This window comes from Phacochoerus africanus, chromosome 10 (assembly GCF_016906955.1).
Source record: "Phacochoerus africanus isolate WHEZ1 chromosome 10, ROS_Pafr_v1, whole genome shotgun sequence".
NCBI lineage: Eukaryota > Metazoa > Chordata > Mammalia > Artiodactyla > Suidae > Phacochoerus > Phacochoerus africanus.
This window is the reverse complement of record NC_062553.1, coordinates 76,413,765-76,436,127: the sequence shown is the minus strand read 5'-3', so window position 1 is coordinate 76,436,127 and position 22,363 is coordinate 76,413,765. Positions and strand designations below refer to the sequence as shown.

The window sequence follows — 22,363 nt, the reverse complement described above, 5'->3', positions numbered from 1 at the left end:
TATACTAAAAACTATCAAACTGTATACTTCAAAAGGGTAGATTTTCTGGTATGTGAATTATATCTCAATAACAAAAAAAGCTGTGTGTGTGTAAAAGACTACAAGCAGGAAAAACACAAAGCAACTATACTGGTTTAGCAATGATACATAATAGCCATCAGAGTTCCTACTGTTAACCCAAACTAGGAAGCACCATTCAGATAACTGTGTCCAGAGTACCACTCAAAAAGACCCTATAGCAGGATACAGCCTGGGACTCTAACTGAATACATTTAAGCTAAGAGGCAAAAAAGATGTCAATAGTTCTTGATCGATGTCTGAATGTGAAGAGGAATTAAAAAAGGAATCTGTTTTCTTTCCGATTTAAAATGAAACATCTACAAAGAGAAAATTCAACAAAAATTTAACACTTATTATCTTCAGATTAAGGAGGAAAGGCAATCTGCAGAATCTTATCCAGACTTGCCCGTTTTCAACAATGAGATTACCTGTATAAAGAAAAGGTATAGGAGTTCCCGTCGTGGCGCAGTGGTTAACGAATCCGACTAGGAACCATGAGGTTGCGGGTTCGGTCCCTTCCCTTGCTCAGTGGGTTAACGATCCGGCGTTGCCGTGAGCTGTGGTGTAGGTTGCAGACGCGGCTCGGATCCCGCGTTGCTGTGGCTCTGGCATAGGCTGGTGGCTACAGCTCTGATTTGACCCCTAGCCTGGGAACCTCCATATGCCGAGGGAGCGGCCCAAGAAATGGCAAAAAGACAAAAAAAAAAAAAAAGAAGAAAAGGTATAAAAATGTACTTGCATTTACAAACAAAAAACTCTGTATCTGAACCACAGAAAACCATTCTGAAACACTCAAACCCTAATCTGAGAGTCAATCATTGTTAAAGTCAATTACTTGCTGAGTCCACATGCAATTACCTCTAACAGAAAAGAAAAAGTTTATAACCCATACCTGCACTGCCCAATATGCTAGCCCCTGCTAGTGAGCACCTGAAATGAGATATGGTGTAATTACAAAACACACACCAGATCTCAGTTAGTAGGAGCTAAAATATTTCATTAGTAAGTTTTCATGGTTTTCATACTGATTTCATGTTGAAGTGATACTATTTTTGATAAATTACATTAAATAAAATATATTATTAAAAATAATGTCACCTGGGAGTTCCCTTGTGGTGCATTAGGTCCAGCGTTGTCACTGAAGTGGCTTAGTTTTTTTTTCTTTAGGACACACCCGTGGCATATGGAAGTTCCTAGGCTGGGGTCTAATCAGAGCTGCAGCTGCCAGCCTATACCACAAGCCACAGCAACGCCATATCCAAGCTGTATCTGCAACCTACCCCACAAGTCATGGCAATGCCAAATCCTTAACCCACTGAGTGAGGCCAAGGATTGAACCTTCATCCTCATGGATACTAGTTGGGTTTGTTTCTGCTGAGCCACCTCGGGAACTCCACCACAGTGGCTTGGGTTGCTGCTGTGGTGAGGGTTCAATCCCTGATCCAGGAACTTCCACATGCCATGGGCACAGCCAAAACAAAAAAATTTTTGAGAAAATTAATGTTATTTGTTTCTTTCTGATAACATTGGGACTGAATTCAAGCAACAGGGACTGAATTCAAGCAACAGCTGTGGCAATGCCAGATCCTTTAACCCATTGCACTAAGCTGGGGATCAAATCCATGCCTCTAAAGCAACCCAAGACCACCACAGTCAGATTCTTAACCCAGTGTGCCACAGCAGGAACTCTCACCTGTTTTAGTTTTTTAAATGTCGCCACTAGATTATTTATATACCTGGCCTGCACTGTACCTCTATTGGACAACATTGTGTTAAATGGTAGCTTTCTGAGAGCTTCACAAGTCCTCCCTTGGTTCCCTTTTTCTTATGTTCCAAGGAAGTAAGGTTTTTCCCAGAGTGTCTCCTGCACTAGAAAATACTGCACACACCAAGCAACATAAAACAAGCACTAAACCCTAAGAAGGGACATGGGGAAAAAAATCTCTGAAGTTCCCTAAATTTCAAATTATACCATGAATCTTAGTAAGAAAAACTGAGATAAGTACATTCTGAGATTCTCCTGGAGGGCTAGGGCTATGTTAAATAACAGGGGGGTAGGGGGGCTTCAGACAGTAACAATGTGAAATTTTGTTAGAAGCTTAGAACTTCTAGCTAAAAACTGCTTCTGTTTATGGTCCTTACAAAGAAAATAAGTAGAAAAGCAGACAAGGAAGCCACTCAAACACACATTCGGTTCAGGACAGCCTACTCTGGGTATGCTGGAAAAAAACAGAAGGCAAGAACATCCCAGAACTGTTCTCAAAGAGCTTCCAGGAGAATCACTTTACCCCCACACTGAAGGAATTAAACCTAAATCCTAGTTAAAGAAACTATTTCCCTAAGAATGAAGGGAACTGAAGATAACACAAAAATTAAGAATAACGTCTCTATATCCTTTTTTTCTCACTGCTTAAAATACCAGAAAATGCTAACTAATCTACACTAACAAAAACCAGATCGGTGGTCACCTGGGGCTGAGGCTGATGGAAACGTCTTGATTGAGGCAGTGGTTTCATATATACACTTGTCAAAATTCATCTAACGAAACACTTTAAATAGATGCAGTTTATGTTTATATTATACCTCAATAAGCTGACTGAAAATAAATAGGAAAGCAATCACCATTTCTTTCCTTGGTGATACATAAAATAACAATTTGTCTTCTAACTGATTGTGTAGTAGATGTAAGTCTAAGATGGTCCTCAAGATTATAACAACTTCATGTACACATATTCTCAAAGTTATTCAACTAAATATTAATCGAAATGCTATTGTGAAAGGGCCTTTACAGATGGAAGTAAAACCCCTAATGAGATGACTTGAAATTAGTGAGATTATTCTCAACAGGCCTGACCTAAAGAGACCAGTTCTTTTTTTTTTTTTTTGGTCTTTTGGCCTTTTTGCCTTTTTCTAGGGCCGCACCCAAGGCATATGGAGGTTGCCAGCCTAGGGGTCGAATAGGAGCTGTAGCCGCCAGCCTTCGCCAGAGCCACAGCAACGCGGAATCCAAGCCATGTCTGCAACCCACACCACAGCTCACGGCAACGCGAGATCCTTAACCCACTGATGGAGGCCAGGATCGAACCCACAACCTCATGGTTCCTAGTCGGATTCGTTAACCACTGCGCCATGACGGGAACTCCAAGAGACCAGATCTTAAAAAGAAGGCAGAGACTCTCCTACTGGTAGCAGACAACCTGCAGGGAGACCACATGGCAGGGGAAAACATACATATATACATTAACACATGCTCGGTCAACCTTATAGGGTAGACAATCGAATGCTATTAAAAATAGCCTGCACTTCTATTGATCTTATTGTGTGCCAGGCACTGTTCCATAAATAATACATAAAAAACAAATGCATAGATGATAAATACAGTGTAGAACAGTGATTAGGCTCCCAGGCTGTCAAATCAGACTGCCTGGATACAATTCCAGGCCTACTACTAACTAAAGGTAAGATACTGAGCATGTGTAACTTCCATGTGCCAAGTTTCCAACTATAAAATAGGGATTTAACAATACTTAACCTCAGAAGGCAACAGTGAGGACTGAATCAGTTAATACATACGAAGAACACAGAAGACTGCCTGCCTGGCACATACTAAGCACTCAAATGCTGACATCAATATTATTTGTATAATAGTACCACATTAACATGCACTTCTAAGAAAGGTAAACTGTGTATTTGCCAAGGATAGTAGCTGGACTGTCCACCTGGCTGGCTTTATTTTTTTTATCCAACAGTATGAATTTGCCAGGGCACATTTAAAAATTACTACTGTATTTTTCACCTTAATGAAATATTTACAGGTTCAAGCATTGTGTCTGTGTGAAATACTAATTGAAACTTATATGGAGACATTAAAAGCTGATACTCTGGGGCTCTGCTACACAAAATATAGCTGTGAGGACCACCAAACCAGCATCATTTAGAAGACCGCCTGTTAGAAATGCACAGTCCCAGAGGACACAATGCATTTGACCAATATAGTTTATGTTTCCTTTCCATGGGAGGGACACTATTTCAGGCTTCTTTTTCTTCTTTGAGTACTCAGTATTTCCTTTCCTGTATTCTTGCAATACTCCGTATTTCCTCTTAGGCTGCTGAATGCCATTCAGTCTTTGAACAGCAGGTGCAACACTATTTTTCAGGCTATTTTAAGGAGAAAAATAATATTATTTAGGCCACAGAAGCCTTTCAAAAATATGTTTATGCAAATCAGATACTAGGATGCAATATTCAAATCCAAATAAATATTAGTTTATAGTTAATGATGCTTGATAACCAAAAAAGTGTTACAAGCCACCAAGAAATAAGATTATATAACAACTACAACATGAAAAACTGATGACTAAGACTGGGTAGTGCTAAGTACCCAAGGTCTTAATTAGGACCAAGTTCAAGGTCTTAATCTTTATATACAAGTACTTAAACTTCTGAAATAAGTAGTTTGGTGTCACCTCATTAGTATAATACAGTGGTTCTCAGAGTTTGGTCCCTTAATGAATAGTTCTCACTTATGAACTTGTAAGAATTACATTCTTGGGTCTCAGCCCAGACCTACTGAACAAATACTAGGTTTGGGGACAAGCCTTCCAGGTGATCATGATACATACCTAAGTTTGCAAATTACTGGAACAGTAGTTTTGGTATAGTAAATTTTCCATCACAAGCTTGAATGCAATTCCACCTGATCAAGTTTGGAAATACACAAACGTTGGAAATGGGACATTATAATAATGAAACCCAACCTTTATGCCTGGAGATAGGTGCACCTATGACCAATCCTGTGAATTATGAAGAAATTATGTGATTTACATGTGATGTTGTTCAAAGTTACTGCACATTTACTTGACGTCTACTGTGTGATTATTTATAAACTCTGCATAAACAAACTTTTCACAAAACCACCTTTTTTATAAGTATGCAAACCTACAAGGTGAAAATAAAACTTACTTGCCTGGGGGGAGGAAAAAAAGGCAACCTATATGGTAGATAATGTGAAAGAACACTAATGAGTCTAAGACTTAGAACCCTAAAATTTTCACATGATTAACTGACTCCTTTTATGCCCAATTTAAATTCTTATTCATCGAAATTCAGTTCCATTCAGGCATTTTTCATCTTTAATAGAACACCATTCAGCACACCGCTCTTAGTGTTTTGCTTGTAACTTTTACTGAAATTTTACAAAAGCACTGAATTATAATCCTGGAAGGAGCAGAGTTCAAATGTATATTAACTATGGTTACTAATACAGTATTTAAAATTCAACCAAGAGGAAAGAGAAAATCTTTTAGGAAACTTTTTTAAGACCAATATCCAGGCTTAGCTCTTTTTAAAGTAACAAAATAAAATTTAAAACTATTTAAATCTCCTAATGAACAAATAATAACAGCACACAGATGTCAAAACTCTGTTCTCACTATATTTACTAAATGTAAAACACTTATAAATAAACTAATTGGGTAAGGAACAGTCCTGCACAAAGTTTGGGGAGGAAGGAAAAAGGCATTTTTTGAAATGATAAACACCATCTCAGCAAACAAAAATGATTTAAGAAATCACATAAGAAAAACACTCCACAAATACCCACTGACTTAAATAATTTATATCTTAGAGACCAGCAGGTGTTGATTCTCAAATTTTCTTCTATACCTTCCAAGCATGCCAAAGCGTAAGTTTTCAAATCCTAAATGATGTAATTCTGAGGCTCATCCTCTAAAACAAGAGTCTCTTTCAAAAGATTTAACTCTTAACTACAAAACACATTTTACACATAAGAAAAAATCATTTATAAAAATCACCCTGCAGAGTACCCACTGTGGTACAATGGGTTAAGAATCCGACTGTGGCAGCTCAAGTTGCTGCAGAGATTCAGGTTCAATCCCTAGCCCAGCACAGTGGAGTTAAAAAAGCCAGCATTGCTGCATGTTCAATCCATGGACAGGGAACTTCCATATGCCATGGGTGTAGCCATTAAGAAAAAAAAGAAAAAGAAAGGAAAAAAAAATCACCTTGTTCCATGACCTTATAGATTTGCCCAGAGAGATTTCTCCTACCACTAATATATATCTGGGACACCTGTCCTGATGGTGATACCAAGAGCAAGACTAAATTTAATAATAAAAAAATAAAAAATAAAAATTCAGGTTGGGGCAAGTAAGCTATAATACAGGTTTAAATTTCATAATTATCTTGTGTAAGGACATAACCTGGGGAACTGCTTCTCCATGAGCCTGTACAGGATGAAATCCTATCATTTTCCCCTCCTATCTCAGTACTATAATTCTCAATACAAAACTCCTCCACTGAAACTCAAGAGGCAGCAGCATGCTGATTAAAAGCATCGGCCACAGAGTCAGGTGGATCTGGATTTGAATCTCAATTCCGTTGAGTTCAAATTCCTAAATATATGTTTATAGAAAATTCCGTGAATCTGTTTCTCCTGCCAAAAAAACAGGCTTATTAGTACCTATTTCATAGGCACTATTGTGAGGAATAAATTAAACAATACATGTAAAAATCCTTGGCACAAAAGTGTGACATACAACGGATATTCAGTAAGTGGTAACAATGAGAAAAACAATGACTGTGAAGTTATTAAGTTACCAAATTATCAAATCTATATTCTTGTCAAGCTTCACCGGGGGAAGTTCTAAGGTCAAAAGCAATCATCACCAAAAGAAAAAGGACCAAGCAGGCAACTCCCTCACCCTCTTTTCTCCCATGCTTCAGTAGCCTCAGCTACACACCTGAGAGTAAAGACATACTCACTGTTGGGGCCCAAAGGCAAAGGAGATCAGAGGCCTGATTTTACACTTGTACTTAATGACAGCTCATCCATGATGTTAGACTGATACCATACATTTGTCTTTCCAAAAAGCTCAGCACTAGAATGGATACACAGGTGAAAAAGAAACCAACCAAAAGCATCTTTCAGGCAGTATGTGTTGGGCCAAGTTTCTTTACTGGGTCAAGAAAAAAAAGGTCAGCTTAATGCATCACTTGTACCAAATACCTGGACTATTTTACTTCTCAGATATGTTTTCCAGAAATGAAGAAAAAAGTTTACATGAAATCTTTATCACTAACTTTTGCAATTGGCTTCTAATTCACTCCATAAATATTCACTGAACACCAACAGACAGGCACTACACTGAGCACTTAGAAAAAATGGTAACAAGATAATATCCTGGTCTCAGAGCCTATTAAAAAATTTTCCCAGTTTGGAGTTCCCACAGTGGTGCAGCAGAAATGAATTCGACTAGGAACCATGAGGTTGCAGGTTCGATCCCTGGCCTCGCTCTGGGGGTTAAGGATCCGGCATTGCCATGAGCTATGATGTAGGCTGCAGATGAGGCTCAGATCTGGCATTGCTGTGGTTGTAATGTAGGCCAGCAGCTGTAGCTCCAATTAGACCCCTAGCCTGGGAACCTCCATATGCTGTGGGTGCGGCTCTAAAAAGACAGGGAGGAGTTCCCGTAGTGACGCAGTGGTTAACGAATCCGACTAGGAACCATGAGGTTGCGGGTTCGGTCCCTGCCCTTGCTCAGTGGGTTAACGATCCGGCATTGCCGTGAGCTGTGGTGTAGGTTGCAGACGCGGCTCGGATCCCGCGTTGCTGTGGCTCTGGCGTAGGCCAGTGGCTACAGCTCCGATTCGACCCCTAGCCTGGGAACCTCCATATGCCATGGGAGCGGCCCAAGAAATAGCAATAACAGCAACAAAAAGACAAAAAAGACAAAAAAATAAAAAATAAAAAAAAATAAAAGACAGGGAAAAAAAAATCTTCCCAGTTTGGTTTTTCTTCTCCCATTCATTTGTTAACATATGCCTACTATATGGCAGCAAATGTTAGGCATCTACAGAGAAAGAGATATTTACTGAAAAGATGAATAAAGTAAAACACTTGTCCTCAAAGAACTGATAGACCAGTAGAATAAAAAAATACAAATAACTATGTTAAGTGCTATAAAAGCACCACTGTGGAAAACAGAATGGAGAAAACTAAATAGAGAACAACCATATGATCCAGCAATCCCACTCCTGGGCATATATCCAGACAAAATTTTCATCCAAAAAGATACACGCACCCCTACATTCACTGCTATTTACAATAGCCAAGACATGGAAACAACCTAAATGCCCATCGACTGATGAATGGATTAAGAAGATGTGGTACACATACACAGCAGAATACTACTCAGCCATAAAAAAGAACAAAGTAATGCCATCTGCAGCAACATGGATTCAACTAGAGATTCCCATACTAAATGAAGTAAATCAGAAAGACAAATACCCTATGATATCACTTTATATGTGGAATTTAAGATATGGCACAGATGAACCTATCTACAGAACAGAAACAGACTCACGGACATAGAAAATAGACCTGTGGTGGCCAAAGGTGGGGCGTGAAGTGGGATGGATGGAGGTTTGGGGTCAGTAGATGTAAAGTATTACATTTAGAATTGATAAGCAATGAGGTCCTACTGTATAACACAGGGCACTATATCCAGTCTCTTGGAATAGATCATAATGGAAGACAATACGAGAAAAAGAATGTGTATATATATATATATATACACATACATATATGTATGACTGGGTCACTATGCTGTACAGCAGAAACTGACTCAACACCATAAATCAACTATACCCTAATAAAAATTAAATTTAATTTTTTAAAAAGTGCTATAAAAGCCATATAGATACTGTGGGGTAACCTGAAGAAAGAACTAACTCAACTTCACATTAACCAAGACAGGCTTCCTAGAAGGGATATTTAAGTACAGCCTTGAGAGATAAATGTTTCATAGACGAAAGGAAAAGAATACTCCAGGCAGAGAAAACAGCAAGGTACAGAGACATACCTGAAAGTATATACATGCACATATGCACACAAAAAAATATGCATTATATATACACATGTTGCATACGAATGGATATACAGTCAGTTTCTAGATAAAAGTGAAGAAACTCAGTATTTATATAGACTCTAACTGGCATAGTACATTACACCATGAAGAAAATAACCAAATGAGAACAACTTAATGACAGAGCAAGGTCTCCCAACCTGAGCACCACTGACCTTTTGGACCAGATAATTCTTCAGGGCTGTACAACGTTCATACCCACTTGATACCAGCAGAACCCTCACACACACCTTTCCCCCAGCTGTGACCATCATGAACACCTTTAGATGCTACCAGATGTTCTCGGGGGCCACTGCTATGTGCCAGGCAATGCTGTATGCTTCTCATTTATTATCTCATTTAATCTAACAACATAATACTCGTGAGGCAGTTATTATTTTCCCCACCTTACAAATAAAAACACTGTGGCCAAAGGTTAAACAACTTGCCAAAAATCTCACAACCGGCAAGTGTGGTAGCCTATGCTAAACCCACACAATGGGGCTTTAGTTCTTGCTCCAATCACCAATCTGTTGTCTCTTATTCATGCTTCAGCCTTTTTCATTGATACTTGAAAACCTGGTATCTTGAATCTTATCTAGAAGTAAAAACTAAAATTATCCACACAAGTGGAAGTTAAAAGACTCCCAACCTCAATTCAGGATAAATTAACAAGCATTTTTCAAGTACTGACTATACATATGCCCAGTACCTACTTTAGGAACTACAGTGATTCAAAGAAAAGAAAACTACATTTATAAAATGATCATTATACAACTATAGATGTGATAAATTCATTTAAATAATAAAAAAAAATGAAAAAGAAAAAAAACAAAAACAAAAACAAAGACCAATCAACACTCAGCCTTTATGAATGGAATGCAGAGTGGGCCGGGGCAGGAAGAATCAGTAGGCTGGGGTGGGAATGATCAGGTCCCCACTCAGGTCTGTAGCATGGGGATATAAAAGCAACTGTAAAGTGAAAAAAAAAAAAAAGAATCTGCTTCAGGACCTTCTCCACACATTATCTCTCTGAAATCTCATGACATCCCTGTGAGATAGGTATTACCTTTTTTTTTTTTCAAGTGAGGAAGCTAAGGTTCAGAATAGAAAAGTGGGGGGAGTTTCCTGGTGGCTCAGTGGGTTAATGAGCTGTTGTCACTGCTGTGGCTTGGGAACTTCTGCATGCTGTGGGTATAGCCAAAAACAAACAAACAAAACACACCTAAAACAAACAAACAAAACAGAAAAATGGTGCATGACCTAACAAGGCTTACAATTTAATTGAAAAAACACGAATAACATTTTTTTAGGAGTTTCCATTGTGGCTCAGCAGTAACACACCCAACTAGTATGCATGAGGACGAGGGTTTGATCCCTGGTCTCACTCAGTGGATTAAGGATCCAATGTTGCCGTGAGCTGTGGCAAGGAGCAATACTTCTGTAAACAATGTGAAACAGAAGCATGCAGACTCAAAGGAAAGATCTGTAATAGCCAGTTTAAGCAGGAGGCCAGGGAAATGGTGAGAAGTAATAAGTCTGCCTTAAAACTAAGATTAACCAGTAGCTAGAGACAACGAGACTAGTCTGTGCTTATGGGGTTCTCCTGCCACAAACAGAAGCACAGGAGCAACAGGAACAAACATAAAAGATCTACAAATGAAGATGGAAAGGGCTGCTTAATGGATGCTTGGACATATTAAGTCACACACCAAATTTCATAAGATAGTGATGGCTTATCCACTTTGCTTTATATATCTTGTCTCCTGCAACCAGAATGTAAGTTTCAAGAGGGCAGAGATTTTTATGGTCTGGTCACTCATGAGATCAATGCCTGGCACAGTAAATTCAGTAAATATCTGAAAGCAGTATTCAAAACAGTGACAGTCAGTAAATATCTGAAAGGCAGTATTCAAAACAGTGACATATTCAGAAACAAAGGTCACAAAAGCCTTCAGCATTCAAAAAATAAAAAAAAGCAACCACACAGAAATAACAATAATATTGTAATATTTATTATTATTGCAACAACTAACATTTATTGAGCACTAATTCTGAGCCAGACACTTACCCACTATCTCAATCCTCTTAATTCCCCTATGAGAGAGGTAGGTACTGTTATTATCATCCCAGTTTTACAGGTTCACCCAAAGAATAAATAACCTGCGCGAGGTCACAAAGCAGCACAGCTGGAACCCAGGCCCATCAACTCCAAGGCTTGCTTCTTAGTTACTATGTCAAACACATACAAGTATCCTTCTTAGGTAAAGCTAGGGAAACATGGCCAGTGGGGAAAGACAACAACAAAAGAAAAAGAAACTCCAAAGGAGTCAAAAAAGATATGTCCGCCCCTTCTCCTAGCAGGTACTGTGGAAATTTTCCTACCCCAGGATACACCAGATATCCTATACAGATTACCTATACAGATTAAAATTTCAGTGGTTAAGAATCCAGATGTTTCCAGTGGGGGGAAGAGATCGTTAGTGATCGTGATCCAAAACATCAGCATCCTATGGATACTGACCAGTTTTGCACCTGTCGTACATTTACTTCAACATCTTTGACTGCCTGTGTAAGAGGCTCTTTTGATTCTGTGCAGGAGTTTGTACTACCTTCTTGGTTGCCTCATTAATGAAATCTTTGACATATTCATTTAAAAAAATAAGAATCCAGATGCTAAAAATCTAGGAACTAAGGTCAATCATCTAATTGCAAACATCTAGGCAGACTCATCTAATCAACATTTCAAAGGGTGGTAGATAACAGGTGGTAACACCCCAGGTCCACAACCCAAAGAAACAACAGGGTGTGACCTCTGACTAAGGCGGACCTCGAAACTTCAGAAGCCATTCTCCCAAATGGCACAGCCGCTTTGCTTCCCTCCTCTGCTCTGCGTGGCCCTCCCTCCTCTGGACACCCCAGCTCTCCACTGCTGCTAAGTGGCCTTTACAAAAACTCCAAAATTCAATTTTTCTGCTACTAAGTTAAAATCTTTACATTTCTCTAAGGAAAAAATTCCCACCTGTGTAACACTCAGGTAGAAGAAGGTTCCCCACTCATTACAGCAGCATTCCGAAGGTTACATCATCAAACACATGAGAGTCAATGAAGAGACCACCAATCGTGCAAAAGAAAGCTGATGACCTATAGCTTTTCTTATATAACCTTCGGCTATTACATACATAATAAATGAGCAGGAAGAAATTAAACTCACTAGAGAGACCTGGCTCTTTTCCCATCTAGCCAGTAACCTATTCATTATTACAAAATTCTTTCTGAAAAAATCTCTAAAATGGAAAGAAGCCTAACTCCAGAAGTTTAACTCCAATCACTACCAACAAAGACAAAATATTAAATTTGTTTAAAAACTAGAATATTTCTTAAATTATACACTTAACCAGAGAACCACTGACATATGCCAATCTAATTTCTGCATTTACACCGGGTCTAAAGCAAATCTGCATTAAAAGAAGTTAGAGAATGAGAACAAGAGTTGGCAAGATAAACAGTGCTAAGAAACATATCTCAATCCTTTCTTTCTGCCTTTGGATTTTTTTTATACACTTATCTTAAATATACAGTTCTATTAAATAAACAGACTGTGAAGGCATAGCCAAATTGTTCTCAAAATAGAAATACTTTCCAAATTAAAAAAAAAATGATCAAGAAGCATTTATTTCTTGAATTGGCCAACAGAGCCAAATTTGAAAGAAAAGTTATTTCTGAAAACTGATCCTGTATTTAATAAATATTAAGCACAAAAAGGGAATATCCAACTCTCTCTCCCTCTCTCCTCATTTTAGGAAAAGGAGAAAACTAAACAAAATGACCTAAATAAAATTCCTTCAATCTGAATCTGAGATGTAATGATACAAATAAAATTTAGTAAACATCTTCCTGATTTTTTTAAGCTTCTTATTTTCAAGCTTTAAAGAGACAGTTAAAAGACTTGATAACCCATTATATCTTGGTATTTCTAAATGGACAATTTCAACCACAGTCACTTTCAGAGATAATTATTCAAAAAAGATCTTCCTAATCTAAGCATTCTTGGGGTCCTTGGAGATTAATTCAAACTCAGTTTTGTTTAAATCAGTTTTTTTCTATAAATAATAAACATAGCAATCCTGCCATATTCTCTACTTAAGTTTTTTTTAATAAAGTATTAATTAATGAATCATACACTGGTTCCCATGCTTTTGAAAACCCTGCAGAATTACATCAGTATTATTTGTCAAACTCAAGTAATGAATTTAAGTGCTGGGCAATATAAAGCCTGACTTTAGCTTTCTATGTCACAGTTTAAAAGATTTTAAATTTAACATGGTTACAATGACATTACTATCTGCCAGGCACTGGAAGAGCTCTGCCTAAGTTTAATACTATCTCATTTAATCCTAACAACGCTTGTTTACCCCACCAAAGGTGACTAAGAAGATAAGTAAAAAGATAAGTAGCTTGGTCCCAGGCCACACAGTTAAGAAACGTACTGCCTAACTAATGAGTCTTCTGCCTCATAGTATGAATGCATTTTAGGAGGGAAATAAGAAATGAATTAGCGACCTGTTGCTGGTTCCAGGTATGCATAATACTTTCAACCACTAGGTGGTTTTAAGTTACTCACTGTTATCAGTGAGGCAAATCCTTCTCAGACCTAGAGGGATGTCATGCAAAGGCCTATTTCACTACCCCTTTCACTACCCTAAAAAAGCATACCATCCTAAAAGTCTCATAAGATATATACTTTCTTTCAAAATCACACTAGAAATTTGTTTTGACACTTCACATTTGGCCTAACATATACTGACAGGTTCAGTATCTCAACCTACAGTGACCTAACTCAAAAGAAAGGCTAAGTGGCATTACCAATATATTGCACCATATCTTTTATTATTTCCTAAATTCCACAGTAGTCACACAGAAAGGAGCATCTAGCACAATACACGTATACACTGACAAGTACACAGCACATGCCTAAAGCCACCTAGATGCCCAGTAGCTAACCCTCAGCTGGAAAAAAGGGGCAGAGGTGACACAGAAAAGAGCAGAAACTGCACCATATCTAACTGACCTACTAGTTATCCCTTAGGTGATGGGGAAAGAGCAAAAGATAAGACACTCAAGCAATAAGGTCTCCTGCACATTTTTGTTTATTATTTTTCAACTACCTGCACTGCAGGATAATGCAATGCAAGGATGGGGATGTTCTTATTGTCTTTTTTTTTTTTTTTTTTTAATGGGCTGCCCCGAAGTATCTGAAAGTTCCTCACCTAGGAGTCAAGCAGAGCTGCAGCTGCTGGCCTACATAACAAACACAGCAATTCCATATCCGAGCCGCATCTGTGATCTACACCACAGCTCATGACAACGCCAGATCCTTAACCCACTGAGCAGGGCCAGGGATTGAACCCACATCCTGATGGATACTAGTCGGGTTCTTTACCACTGAGCCACAAGGGGAACTTGGCTTTTATATTTCCTTGCATTAGCTTTACAGTTTCAGAGAAATCAACTGTTACTCAAAACTTTTTAAGGGTACACTTGAGAAAAACTGTTTTAGTTAATGTGTCATTCAAGTACAGATGCTCCCTCAAATGTATCCCAATTCTAAAGGTAGAGAGAAGGAAATTTTAAATAAACTTGTGCATAAAAGTATAATTATTAGAAAATATATATTCCACAGTATTCAGGAAATAGAGTGGAGATGTAGAAAATACCCTCTGAACACACTGTGAAGGAGATCATGAAATGGTATTAATGAGGTATCACCAGAAAGCAGTGAAAATCTGAAACCACATTAAGCCATATGACAGATGGGTTTTATACTGAGTGGGAAAAAGTTTCAAAGTAGAAAGGTTTAAGAGCAAGAGTTCATTACTGGAAAACAACTGTGCTCATCTGTTTGTAATGACAACTCAGCTACATCCCACCCACCACCCTAAAAAAACCTAATACATCACTCTTTTCCCTAGTCCACCGAAAGTGTCACCAATACAGAATATTTCTATTTGGAATAGTTGCAGATATGAGTGAATACTTTGTGTCTTTTAAATCATCACCCATCCTTAGGCTTGAGAATAAGAAATGACTGAAAGGCAAAAAATAAAAGGAAGACTTTTTTAAAAAAAAAAAGCAAGGAAAGAATCCTCTGCTAATGAACAGGAAAGCAACTTCACAGGGACCTTCTTTCTAAAAGGTATATGAAAACTGTCAGGTTTTATAAAATTGCCAGCCTCCTTTTGAAGGGAAAAGGAACTGAAGTATCAATTACATGCATAGAAATACTATTGGAAACTAACTAAAAATGGTCAAGACTACAAGAGTAACCTCTTCTCCTGCCATCAACAGAGGAATCCTGAGATAAATAAGATGTATGAAACCAGGACAAAAATATACCATCATCCAGTGAACGGTATTTGCTGACATATGAAAGAAATGTTTTGATGTTAGCTGTGACGTAAAATCGCACAAAGCGAATTATCCCTTCTAAACAACACATCTGAGATGGATTCACCTAAGAAATAAACCTATGCTACATTTACCCGCAAGAACATAGCAAAGCTTTTTAAAGTACACATCTAAATGATGTAAGTAATCTGTTAAGATAGAACACTTGAAATTAACAAAACAAAAATTGTGAAGCCAATAATTCTACACCCTGAATTGGTCATTGGAAGAGATCAAGAATCAAAAGTATCAAATCTTAATGTTCCTATAGTTTGATATTTTTACCTGATTCAAACAAGCAAAAAACAAATTTTACATCTAAATTAAATGCTTTACAACTTATTTTCAGAACCTTTCAAAATTATACCCACAAGATTTTTCAAAGGTACTTTTGTCAATGATACAGAGTCAGTATATCACAATATGGTGTCTTATATGGTATGGTATCTTTGAATAAGAAATGCAAGAAGTCCCTACTTTTCATTTCAGCTGCATCCCTTTCTAAGTGGCACTGCCCCAGCTTACAGTCCACAGTTTTTCATCATTACAGAGGCAAAAGGATCCGAACAGTAGACTCTATGCTTCATGCAGAATCATTTTAAGACACCCCCCAAGGAACACAACTCAATTAAAAAACAGAGACCATTTAAAATAGTGACTCCAGGTTTGTAGTGGAAGGGAGTTCATACTGCACGATGGTGGACATAGCAGTTGTCTACACCAAGCGTCCATACATTTCGAGCCAAATCCAACCCAACTCTTGTTTTTTTACGTATAAGGTTTATAATTATTAGAACACAGTCACATCCATTCATTTACATACTATTTGTGTTCACACTACAAGGGCAGAACTGAATAGCTGAGACAGAAACCATACTATGGTCCACAAAATCTAAAATTTTTACTAACTGGCCCTTCACACATCAAAAAGTTTGCCAACCTCTCTTCTACACAATGAGATGTGGGAGGCAACACAAGACTTCTTCAAGAACCATCTCCAAGTACAAGTAAAATGAATTACTGAGTTCATGCTAGGGGGGAAAAAAACTGAACTGCTGCTAGCCTAGGTGTGGGCTTTGGGGTCATTCACTGTTAAACACACAAACAAATGCACACCCTCAAGGCTCTGTAATCGCCCCATATCAACTCCAAAGGTGCCAAGGCAAAGCGCATGAAGTTACCACTCCCTAATACCAGAGTCCTACCTTTACCATCATCTGTGTTCATCCACAAAGGCTGCCCTCTAAAATTCATCAAAATCTGATTCACCTGCATAAAAAATGTTGTGGAAAATAGAGGGTGAGGAGAGAGGGCACCCACACAGCATGTATTCCAGATCCTAGAATCACCTTAGCTCTAGCTCCCTGTCTAAAAAGCTCTTCCCCAGAAGGGTCTATCATTTGAATTATCACTCTTAAGAAGAGGCTGGGGAAGCTGTGAGGAAGGTGGTGAACTCAAACTAAGGAACACAAAAAAGTGTGGAGATACACATATACTCACTACTCACAATCCTTAGCTTATTAGAGTCAACAGTAAATGCAGGTTTCACCAAAATATATATATATATATATATATATATATATATATATATAAAATTCTAAAAAAATCAGTCTCCTAGTGTAAGTGCCAAGTTAGTTTTTGTTTTTTAATAAAAAGATTTATTTTTCCTTTTTCTCTTTTTACTGCCACACTTGGAACATATGGAACTTCCCAGGCTAGGAACTGAATCAGAGCTGCAACTGCCAGTCTATGCCACAGCCACACCAGATCCAGGCTGCCACAGCCACACCAGATATGAGCCGAGTCTGCGATCTACGCTGCAGCTCACAGCATCACCGGATCCTTAACCCACTGAACGAGGCCAGGGATGGAACCTGCGTCTTCATGGATACTAGTCGGGTTCTTAAATTGCTGAGCCACAATGGGAACTCCTAAAAAAAGATTTTTTTAAAGGGATTTTCAGAACTGCTGTGCCAACATAGAGATATCCCCTCCATTGTATGGACACAAAGACACACACCAACCATGAACAAGCGAAACAGCCTTTTTGACCAGCTATTCTCAGCCCCACTTTATCAAGTTAAAGACCAAACTTAGGACAGTAATGAAGGGCAAACTAAAAACATGAATTTGGTGAAACAGATCTGGTCCTTTTATGTCTAAGTACCTTAACAATGAAATCCCATAGATATTTGTTCTGAACTTAATCTCAAGGGACCTATACACCCTACCAGAAGCTTGTTAACTTGAAAAAATAATCATATGCCCTAAAACTGAACCGCAAGCCATATTTAAAGGCCATTCTTTCTTTTCAACTTCAACTCCTACTCACTTTTCAAACACTGATGTTAAGGAGTGTCTCATCCATTCTCCGTTCTTACTCTATCTTTGCTAACTTTAACAGATTCTCCTCCCGCCAAGTAAAAATAATCATTTTTCCGTTCTTTACTCTGCATCAGCACTATTCAGAAATCTTAACACTTTGATAGACTCCCAATTCTGCATTTTCCGCATATCACTCATTATTTTATAGTCTTGAGATTGCATCTGTATCCAACATTAACCCTAAAATTGAATGACCAAAACAAAGTCCACTGCCCCATTTCTTATTACTTTTTATATGAAACCACTGGTGCCATACTCATATATTGGAAGCACCTTTTTCACGCCTCCATCTGCACAGGTCTCCAATGACCATGGTATAAAAATGCTAGCTCCCTAGAAAAAAAAAATCCTAATCCAAGTTATAATGCCTCTTGGCCTAAAATACGATTTCTCCTCAATGGTCTGAAACTATCCTCTCAGGAACATTGTTCTCAGTTGATTGTCTGCACTGTAAACATGTATCCACACAAACACAAACTGACCCTAAACAACAACCTCCCTTTGTACTTCCATTAAGCTAACTTTCTAATTACCTTGTCCCTCACAGCCTCCAATTCCAAAAGTCTTAGACACCTTATTTCTACCTGCTCTTTTCTTCCTAAAATACACCTTCCCCTGACACTCCAGTAAGTTCTATAAAGTCCAACATCAAAGAAAAAAATGTATGAACACATTTACATCCATAAGGTGCCAAATAGTATCTGACATATAGTGGTCACAGATAAAAAGTGGTCTATTCCCCTAAAAGGAGGCATTGTAACTTGGATTAGGATTTTGTTGTTTTAGGGAACTGGCATTTTTATACCATGGTCATTGAAGAGCTGTATAGATGGAAGAGTGAAAAAGGAGGTCTACAATTCTGTGCAATTTGGGTTTCACGGCCTCTGCCACCCGCGAGCAGAAGCATCTCAAAGGCAGGGACCCCCGGAATACTTAGTTGTTTGCTACCCAAATAGGCAATAAAACATTACCTTGATTTTTAACCAATCTATAGCCAAAGCAATAAAAGTCTTAAAGTTAATAACTTTGATGGAGTATAATCTACACTCAAATTAACTTGCTGGCTTGTCTTTCCTTCCTCCCCCCAAAACACAGCCTATTCGAGACTAGATTTCTCTTCCTCCTGCTTTTGTGAAGCATGGAATACATGACTTCCTCAAGGTCACACAAGAACAGGTCCAGAGACATTTGTTTTTGATTCCTTGTCTAACATTACACCCACAACTCAATAGTCTAATGTCAGAGTCTACTTAAAATAGATAGAATTTAGGGTTCCTAACAAAAGCAGAACAAGAACAAGGCAAATAAAGAACAACAAAACAGCTGAAGAAGTTCCAGAGGGAATCAAAGGGATGGAAGAAATGATTCTAAGACAGACAAAAAGAGTCAGGAAAGATGCTGGTAGAGAGGAACAATCAAAATCTACAAAACCAGGAGACGATGAACTCTGGTTTGCTCTAGCATTTGTCAAAACTTAAACTCAGGATATGTCTTGGAACTTTCAAGAGACAGGTCTGGGTTAAATAAATGAACTGTTACATAATTCTGGGGCTAATAAACTTGCAGAATTCATTAGTTGAAAAGAGAAAAAGTACCAAATGAAAAGTATTAGAGAATGTTTTAAATAAGTTTACTCAAGATCCTGAATGTGAAAGTTAGCCTAGATAACCCCAGGCTTACATTCATTCCCACAGAGCTTCTCTCAGCAGTGGCTTCAGAGAACGTGAGCTCACGCAGTTCTCAGTAGAGTACTGTCTAGTTCTGTTATATAAAATCCACCCTATGCTTAACCCTTAAGGTCTGTACAAATATATGAAATGGTAAATTACTTTCCTGTCCCTTCATTTGGCACCTTGAGAAAATAACTAAAATACAAATCAAAGATTTTACAGACTTCACTGTTAAAATAAAGGAGGGAAAATCATTCTTCAAAGAATTACACATCAGAAGTTTCTCTTCATTAGGTAGAGAACCATGAGATAACCCAAATAAGCAAAGCTTTAGGTCATTTCACCAAATTAAAAAAGTGTTAGCAATTAGAACATATGCTACTCATAAGAGAAAAAAAAAGGCATTTGCAAAAAAAATGTAATAACTTTTACAAACTGGTTAAAGTACTCAATGCTCTCCCCCAAATGAACTGTGATTCCTAAAAACTGAGAATTTCCTCCATAATTGAAATCCCTTACGGTGTCCTTCGATACCCAAGGGCTGCACCCAGGAAATGAGAACCTGAAAAACTCCTGTACTGATAGGCACTGAAACCCAGCCTCTCAAAGGGGGCTGCCCAAAAAGAAAGGAATTTTACTTTCAGGGGTTCACGGAGGTTCCCACGTGGGAAACCAAGTAAGAGTTGCCCGGACACAAAAACTACAGCGCCCGTTCCCACCCGGTGTGCCAGGAAAAGGTAAGGTTACAGAGATGTCCTTTGTGCACACGTAGGCTCCGGCTTCCTCAATTTCCCTTTGCTAATTACTGGCCTGAAAAGTGCAAGCGTCCACTCTGGAGAAAGAACTCCTCAAAGAGAAACCTGAAAGCTTGCGTATGTCTGGTACAGAGAGCTAAAAGGTTACAAAGTCAGGGCTGCCTGATGCCTTCTCCCCGCGGGGAGGACTAAGATACCCTCTCCTGTGTGCACCCCCAACGCTCCCAGAAAGTATCTGCAACTCTCCGAAGGACGCACCAGCATCCTCCCCCTTTCTACCCCCTCCCCCGTCCCCGCCGCCCTTTCCCTTTCCCGGGCCACTCACACTTTAGAGATGAGCCGGGGCGCTGACCAAGTGAGCTGGTTCCCTTCCTCCTCGGGACCGATAGGGCAGTTGGGCAGGCTCCGGCGCCTTACAGAGTAAGAAGCGGGGCTGGGATCGCGAAGCCGGGCAGCCACCCGGGTCTCTCTTCCGCGCCACCGGGGCAGAGGCGGCGGCAGCGGTGGCCCCGTTTACCTCTGTTTTTTCCTCTTCCTGCGTCTCTTCAGGCTGGGTCTTCTGCCCGTCCTGGGCCACTTCTCCCCGGACAGTCACGTTCGGGAGGCTCCCGATTTGGTTTTTAAAAAGTTTGCTCTGGGCGGAGACTGCGGCCGGCCCCCCGGGTCCCCCCCGGCCCCGCCGCCCTCGGGGCTGGGGCTGGGGAGGGGGCTCTAAGAACTCCTCCTGGAGTCCTGCCGAGGAGCCGGGGGGCCGGCGACGGGCCGAGGGAGAAGCCCCCCGAGGGGGCGGAGGGGAGGGGGGAGGGAAGGGAAGGACGGCGGCGCCGGTCCTGCTGTCCCCGCCGCCCCGGCCGCCGCTTCACATCGGGGTCCCCGCCCCCCCGGCCGGGGGGTGGCTGCCGAGCTGGGGGGCCCGGCTCATACACTCCGAGGCGGGATGCTACGGCCCCGGGCGGGTGGCCGACGCGGCGGCGAGGTGGGGGACCCGGCCGGCTCCGCTCGGCGCCGCCCCCGCTCCCGGCTCCCGCATGTGTCGCTGCGGCTGGGACCCCCTCCCTCCACCTTGGGGGTCCTCGCCCCGCGCCCCAGGACGAGACAGAAGCTCCGGCCCCTCCTCAGCGTCCTCTCACCACGGAGCAGCTGGCTAGTCCCGGCCAGAGGCAGTCGCCTCCCTGCCCCCCAGCCACCGGCTCCGGCTTGGGCTCGGGCTCCGGCGTGTGCAGCCGCTGCTGCCGGCCGGAAAGGTGAGGGGGGGAGAAGAGGGGTGGCGGCGGTTCCCGATGGCCCCGGCTAGGGCGGAGGTCTCGGCGGTGGCCAGGGCACGGAGGCCGGGTCCCTCGGAGGCTCTCTCGCGCTCACGATCACGGCGGCGGCGGCTGTAGCGCCCGGGGCTCAGCTCGCTGTCTCGCTCGCTCAGTGCGGGGCTCTCGCCTCACTCCAGAGAGAGGGGCGGGAGGAGAGCGGCGCGGAGCAATGACGTAAGTCACCTAGCAACCGCTCCCTCCCCCCTCCCCTTCGCTTTCCGCTCGCAGCTGTCCTCCGCGGGCCTCTTTCCTCCTTTCCAACAACCCCGCCCCGGGCGCCACGGACGCGCGCTGATGACGCTCCAAGGGAAGAGGAAGTCGGGCTCCTTGAGCGGGTGGGTGCACCTCGGGCCGCGGGACTCGCCACTGTTGCTGCCGCCGCCTCTACAGCCGCGTCAGAACTGAGAAGAGGAAGGGGAGGAGCCGAGTGGAGCCTAAGCTGCCGCCGGATCCTACCCTGACCCGAGGGCGGCGGAGAGAGTGTTCTCTGTAGCGGTTTCCTTCCGAGCAGGTGGTGACTGCTCCTTGGAGAGCAAGGAGGAGGCCTGGGCCGCCCGGCTGCGGTCGGGCGCGCACCACCCGAAGGTGAGGCATTTGACCCCCAGGCGGGCCTTCGGAGAGCCCAGCTGAGCGAGAAGTTATCTTACAGCTCTGCCCGCTGCACCTGCTGGAGGGAACGAGCGCCCCACCCTTTCCGCGGTGTGGGGCGAGACTCAGCGCCAGATAACGCGTGGTCGGGCCGAGCAAATGTTTGATGAATGAAAGAATGCCTCACTCGTGGAGTGCAGAGGAGTCCGACGGAAGTGCAAGCGCCTTGC

The 22,363-nt window shown here is 41.1% G+C and overlaps 1 protein-coding gene across 1 annotated transcript in view; it reads right to left on the bottom strand.

The window, feature by feature from the left end:
- The window catches only part of FBXW7 (F-box and WD repeat domain containing 7), a 214,470-nt gene extending 193,311 nt beyond the window's left edge, over positions 1-21,159 (bottom strand). Inside the window, 1 exon segment of the mRNA XM_047799306.1 lies at positions 20,567-21,159. The gene's annotated coding sequence lies outside the window, so the exon portion shown is untranslated.
- Positions 21,160-22,363: the final 1,204 nt, after the last annotated feature.